The sequence below is a fragment of the Lactuca saligna genome, chromosome 3, assembly GCF_052625555.1.
Source record: "Lactuca saligna cultivar CGN05327 chromosome 3, ASM5262555v1, whole genome shotgun sequence".
NCBI lineage: Eukaryota > Viridiplantae > Streptophyta > Magnoliopsida > Asterales > Asteraceae > Lactuca > Lactuca saligna.
In genome coordinates this window covers 131,156,250-131,163,194 of record NC_136419.1, presented here as the reverse complement: position 1 = coordinate 131,163,194, position 6,945 = coordinate 131,156,250, and positions in this window count along the sequence as shown.

Here is a 6,945-nt window from a genome sequence, read left to right as displayed (position 1 = left end):
TACCCACCACCGTATGGTGGTGGCCACCGCCGTGAGCCTTGATTGGCCACCACTACCTGAGGCGGTAGTGGGTGGTGCCCCGCAAGCAAGCCCAAATGGACCTAGCAAGACCTAAATGGGCTTAAAGAATTATTTGGGCCATGTTTGAGTGAAAAACCCTAATTACAAATATTTAGGCCATGGACTTATATGGACCCACTTTTAGGCTATTGGGATTAGATTGTGTACTAAGCCCAATTATTCCATATAACTTAACTAGTAGAGTAAAGGACTTAATGGACTAAGTCCTTGTGGGGCTAAGTGAGAAAACCCTAATCTTTGAGAATTTATCATGACACACACACGGGAATTATTTAATAACTCGAAATATTAAATAATAATCATTGGCAGAAATTAATCTAAGCAATATTGGACTTAATTGGTTAAGTCCTTAGTGGGATAAGTCCTTAATGGATTAAGTTCTTAATAGGTTAAGTAAGAAACACTTAGCCCTAATTGTCATTTTATGTGAAACCCTAATGTCGCATAGGCCTTGAGTTGGGATCTGATGGGTTTTGTACATAAGAACATTCATATGTGCGCATACAAACCCTAATGCTTGAATCTAGGTTTCTCTAATTAAACATGCATTGAATCCAAGACTCCTAATGGCTAACTAGGTATAATAACAATACAAAACAAGAGTTAGAATCATACCTTGAAACACTTGTTTGATCTTCTTGTTCTTGGAGCTTTAGAGTCACAATTGTCACTCCTCTAATGGCTTACAAACACCAACTAGCAAAGAGAATGATTTGAGAGAAAGGAGAGAGAAGGAAATTGGCCAGGGTATCCTTGCTGTAGAGGAGGTCACGATTTCTCTATCCCAAGGGGTCTATTTATACTTATAAGGCTCCTAGGGTTTCACCCTTAAACCCTAATTGGATAACTTAGACTCTAATTAATCCCAATCCTTTCCATAGATAAGCCATGGACGATTTTATGGCTATCCTTAGCCCTAGAAATCGTCCATCCTCTATCATAGAAGGATTTACAGCCTAAAGTGTAACTATCAAACAATTGACAGTTTATACCCTCTTATTTAATTAATCTCTTTAAGTCACCAAATTAATACTAATTAATCTATGACTTATATTAATCAAATAATAATATTATTATTCATTATATTATTCTCATAATATATTAATAATATCTGTTCTCTCATAATAAATCATCCCACCAAGTTGCTATGGTGAAGGCAACCTAAAAAGACCATGCACAATCGGGTCAAATACTTGCCTAATATAGTTGCAGCCTTAGACACTATTCCAATAGTCTCCCACTTGGATAAGTCTAGTAACTATATGCACAAGTACAATCCGATTTGCAATCGTAGCTCTCAAAGACGCTGTCAAACTCTGATCAATCTTTTCCTTCAAATAAGGGATCGTATAGTCCTCTGTTAGATATCATGCTGACAATTCCATGGAATGATAAGTCTAGCATTTGGTTTCTCGATCTCCGATTTATTCGACATAGAACTTAATCGAACACATTAATTCAGTTCAGACCGGACCCGGCACATAAGTCAAATCAAATCATCGAGCGGCCAAGATATCACTTTTTCCTTCTTAGGATAAAAGTTACAGATAAACTTCGACTTATATGCATTTACTTATTCATTAATCAACTATACACAACAATGCGTTTTATAACATCGAGTTACCAATGCATTTTCGCATTATCAATGTACAATCAATTAGAAAATAACAAACCATATATCTAGGTTTTAAGACTATATGATATTATCGTCTTGCGATCACCCTTTTTATCACATTCCATAAGGTGATTCCAGTAAGCACGGGTTTGTTCCAATGCTCAAAACCAGTTCATAAGCACTCATGAACGTTGCAGCAATCTTTTGCTATGTCTAAAACCATTTAGACACTCTACACACCTACTCATGAAAATCTTCATTCATATCTACTTTAAACATATGAACGATTGTGGACAATTTGAACAATTCGATTATTCTTAATAAACTCAATTATTCTGGAAGTCAAAACATGCAAAGTGAAACAATAGTTAAACAATTAACATAAGACGGTAACATTACTTATAAAAAAAACTCCTTTATTTAATCATCAAATGTTAATTACATTTATCTATTATACGTTTCTAATACTATCTAATCTATGTTAATATCATCCTTCAGCCCAATACTCCTAGCATGCTGCAAATGCTTAACCCTACTCAGTCCCTTCGTAGGCGGATCTGCTGGGTTATCTTCTGATGATATCCTCTTCACTACGAGTTGTCCTTCTTCTACAAGATGTCTAATAAAGTGATATTTTCTGTCGATATGTCGTGATCTACCATGATCTCTTGGTTCCTAGGTCAAGGCAACCGCTCCTTCATTATCACAGAAAATATCCATGGGCTCCTTTATGGCAGGTGCAACTCCAAGATCACCAATGAAGTTCTTCAGCCATATTGCCTCCTTCGACGCTTTGCTCGCTGCAATGTACTCTGATTCGCACGTTGAATCAGCTACAGTTTCCTGCTTGGAACTTTTCCAAGTTACTACTCCTCCATTCAGGGTAAAGACCCAGCCCGACTGCAAACGGTAGTTGTACCTGTCAGTCTGAAAACTAGCGTCACTATACCCTCGCACCTTCAAGTCATCACTCCCTCTGAGGACTAAGAACCATTCCTTCGTCCTCCGAAGGTACTTAAGGATATTCTTCACCGCAATCCAATGGAGTCTGCTAGGGTTCCCTTGATATCTACTAACCATGCTCAAATCAAAGGCTACATCAGGGCGAGTACAAGTCATAGCGTACATGATTGAGCCAACTGCAGAAGCGTATGGAACTCGGCTCATTTCAGCTATCTTGGCTTCGGTACTCGGACTTTGAGTCTTACTCAACTTGGCATTGCTTTGTATCAGTAATTCTCCCTTCTTCGAGTTTTCCATACTAAAATGTTTTAGTACCTTCTCTAAGTAAGTGTTCTGACTAAGTCCTATTAATCTCTTACTTCTTTCTCTTACTATCCTTATTCCCAAAATATAGGAAGCCTCTCCGAGGTCCTTCATAGCGAAGCACTTCCCAAGCCAGGACTTAACCTCCTGCAAGGTCGGGGTGTCGTTTCCTATGAGTAATATGTCATCGACATATAGAACGAGCAAGCTTACTACACTCCCACTGGTTTTGACATATACGCACGATTCATCTTCGCTTCGTACAAATCCAAACTCTTTGACTTTCTCATCGAAGCAAATATTCCATCTGCAAGACGCTTGTTTTAGTCCATAAATGGACTTCTCAAGCTTACACACTCTATTCGGATGCTTCGGATCCACAAACCCCTCTGGCTGAGCCATGTAAACATCCTCAGCCAACTTCCCGTTAAGGAAAGCGGTCTTGACATCCATTTTCCAAATCTCATGATCATGAAATGCGGCAATAGCTAGCATTACTCTAATAGACTTTATCTTCGCAACTGGTGAGAAGGTCTCTTCATAGTCAACTCCGGGAGTTTGAGTAAAGCCCTTCGCAACCAATCGTGCTTTATACATGTGTACCTTTCCATCCACATCGGTCTTCTTCTTGAAGATCCATTTGCACCCAACGGTCTTACGTCCAGGCACATTATCAACCAAATTCCAAACTTGGTTATCATACATGGATTGGATCTCGCTATCCATTGCCTCTTTCCATTTTGTAGACTCCGGGCCTTCCATCGCTTCCTTATAGCTATTAGGTTCATCAAGGTTTATTAGTGTACTATCACTAATATACGTGTCCCCTTCGGTAGTAATATGAAAACCATACAACTGGGGTTGAACTCTAACTCTTTCGGAACGTCTAAGAGGTAATGATACGTCAATTGGTTCAACCGGAGTTTCCTCCTCGGGTTGAACGCCAGCGGTAGAGGTTCCTTCTTCTATTGACTCTTGAATCTCTTCAAGGTCGATTTGCCTCCCACTGTCACCTTGGCTTATAAGTTCTCGCTCTTGGAAAACTCCTCTCCTCGCAACAAAGACAACATTGTCCTTCGGTCTATAGAAGAGATATCCAAAGGATTTCTGTGGGTAGCCGATGAAAATACATCGCTCACTGTGAGGTTCGAGCTTGTTGTGAGTATCTCATCTTACGAAAGCCTCGCAACCCCAAACCTAGATATGTGCTAACGAAGGAGCTTTCCCTGTCCACATCTCGTGAGGTTTTTTGGCAACCTTCTTAGTAGGGACTCGGTTAAGGATGTGGACGGCAGTCTCTAAGGCATACCCCCAAAAAGAGATAGATAGCGAAGCACAACTCATCATAGAGCGAACCATGTCCAACAAGGTTCGATTACGCCTTTCTGCCACACCATTCAATTGTGGTGTCCTAGGTGGCGTCAATTGTGAAACTATTCCAAACTCCTTGAGATAATCGTGGAATTCAAGACTTAGGTACTCTCTTCCTCGATCGGATCGAAGCATCTTGATCTTCCTGCCTAATTGATTCTCCACTTCATTTTTGAACTCTTTGAACTTTTCAAAAGTTTCTGACTTTTGCTTGATTAAGTACATATACCCATATCTACTATAGTCATCGGTAAAAGTCACGTAGAAGCGGTTTCCATCCTTCGTGGTAGATCTAAATGGTCCACACACATCGGTATGTATGAGGTCCAATAGACCCTCACCCCTTTCGCACGTACCAGCGAAGGGTGACTTAGTCATCTTTCCAAGTAAACAAGACTCGCATGTGTCATCTTCCCTAAGGTCGAATGACTCCAACACTCCATCCTTTTGGAGTTGGGCTATACGTTTCTTGTTGACGTGTCCAAGATGACAATGCCATAAGGATGCCTTATCCATACTATTGGAAGAATCCATGCATAAAACATCATTTCCTAAGTTATCAACAATCATAACAGTTTCATTAATTCCATTACATGATATAGCTTCAAAATAAAAGACACCATTCAAATAAGCTAAAATAGAACCATTCTCATTATTAAAAGAAAATCTAAAACCTTGTCTAAACAAACCATGAAATGAAATGATGTTTCTAGCTATTTTTGGCGAATAGCAACAATTGTTAAAATCTAAAGATAAGCTATTCCTAAGCACTAAAGAATACACTCCAATCTTGGTCACAAGTGACGATCTTTTGTTCCCCATGATTAGATTTATTCTTCCATGCTCCACTTCTCTACTTCTTCTTAGTCCCTGCACATTAGAACAAATGTGGTAACCACAACCGGTATCAAGAACCTAATAAGTATCATAAGATGAATCGTTAGATTTAATTGTGTATATACCTGCGAAAGATGGCTTGATCTTTCCTTCCTTGATAGCTTGTAGGTACTCCGGGTAGCTTCTCTTCCAATGTCCTATCTTGTGGCAGTGGTGGCACTCTGCCTCCTTCAGGTTAGGGCATGGCTTAGCGGGATCAACTTTGGTCCCACTAGAAGAGGCACCATCTCGGGCATTCACCTTGCAATGGTTCTTAGACGAAGCCTTCCTCTTCTTTCCCTTTCCTTGACCAATTGCCAAGACAAGAGCGGCGGGCGGATTAGGAGTTGGTGCAACAGACTTCTCCTTGAAGTTGCTCTGAGCGACCCTCAAGAGACCTTGGAGTTTGCTTAGGGTGACCTCTTCTTTGTTCATGTGATAGGTCATCCTAAATTGATTGTAGCTTGGAGGCGAAGAGTGACGCACCATGTCGATCTCCAAGTCTTCCCCAAAGTCAACGTTTAACTTGAGAAGGCGGTCGACATACCTTTGCATCTTTTGCAGGTGCACGGTAGGAGACTCTCCATGACCCATCTTAGCGGAAATCATGTTAGTGAAAATCTCATAACGCTTTTGTCTCGCATTTTGATTGTATCTCTCTAATAAGTCTTGGTGCATTTCGTATGGATACATGTCCTCGGAGGACTTTTGGAATTCGGGGTTCATAGTCGCGATCATGATGCAATGTACTTTCGTTGCATCACGCTCGTGAGTTTCGAAAGCGGTCATTTCGGCAGGAGTAGCAATTTCGGGGTTGATTTTCTCGAGCTTCTCATCGAGGACATACTCCTTATCCTTATAGCGAGCAATCGTGCGAATGTATCTTATCCATTCGCTAAAGTTCGTTCCATCAAAGGTGACCTTTTGACAAAGGCCCATCAAAGTGAATGAACTAGTAGCAGCGTTGTTAGCATTCGACATCTACAATAGAAAGGACAAAGATTGATTAGAATGTGAATCCCTAATTATCACCCAATAAGAAAAATTAGGGCTAGGATCCAACAACAATATTTACATATTAGAAAAGGGATGCCGTAATCTAACAAGCAAACAATTTGAAGGTAAGTGAATGACGATTCACTAATTCTCCACCATGAAAAACATAACTTTAAGTCCTAAATGTATTGATAATTCCTAGGTTCAGATGAGATTCATTGAAAACTTTTCAATGGCATGTTTAAATCTCGATATGCCCCTCTTGTTTGTGACTGGGTACCGAGGATCACAAAGTGGGTGTGAATTACCATGCAAATTCACATAGTGCCTTCATTGTAACGATCACCTATTCGATGTGCCGGTAAACCACACACGCTCCATCAAAATATGATAAACAATGAATCACCCTTTGCCACCTTCGCTTAGAACCAATTAGTGTGCCGGTAAACCACACACGCTCCACTAACTTCTTAGCAAGGTGCAAGGTGTAATTTTATGGGATTGCATCAATTCACTTTTCCTAAAGTAACTAAGATTGGGAAATTTTTAAGAAAACATGTAGTTACTTTGTATTTCTTATTATACTTTTAAGGAGAGGATGAGGTTGCACTATCCTACCCGTTCGGCTAACGACCCTCCACCGATCAAGCAAGCGGTGGGTGTGAATGTACACCCATTAAGCGCCATTTTATAGGCCGCAACCTTATACCCACCTTATAGACTGGCTTCGTGAATGAGGC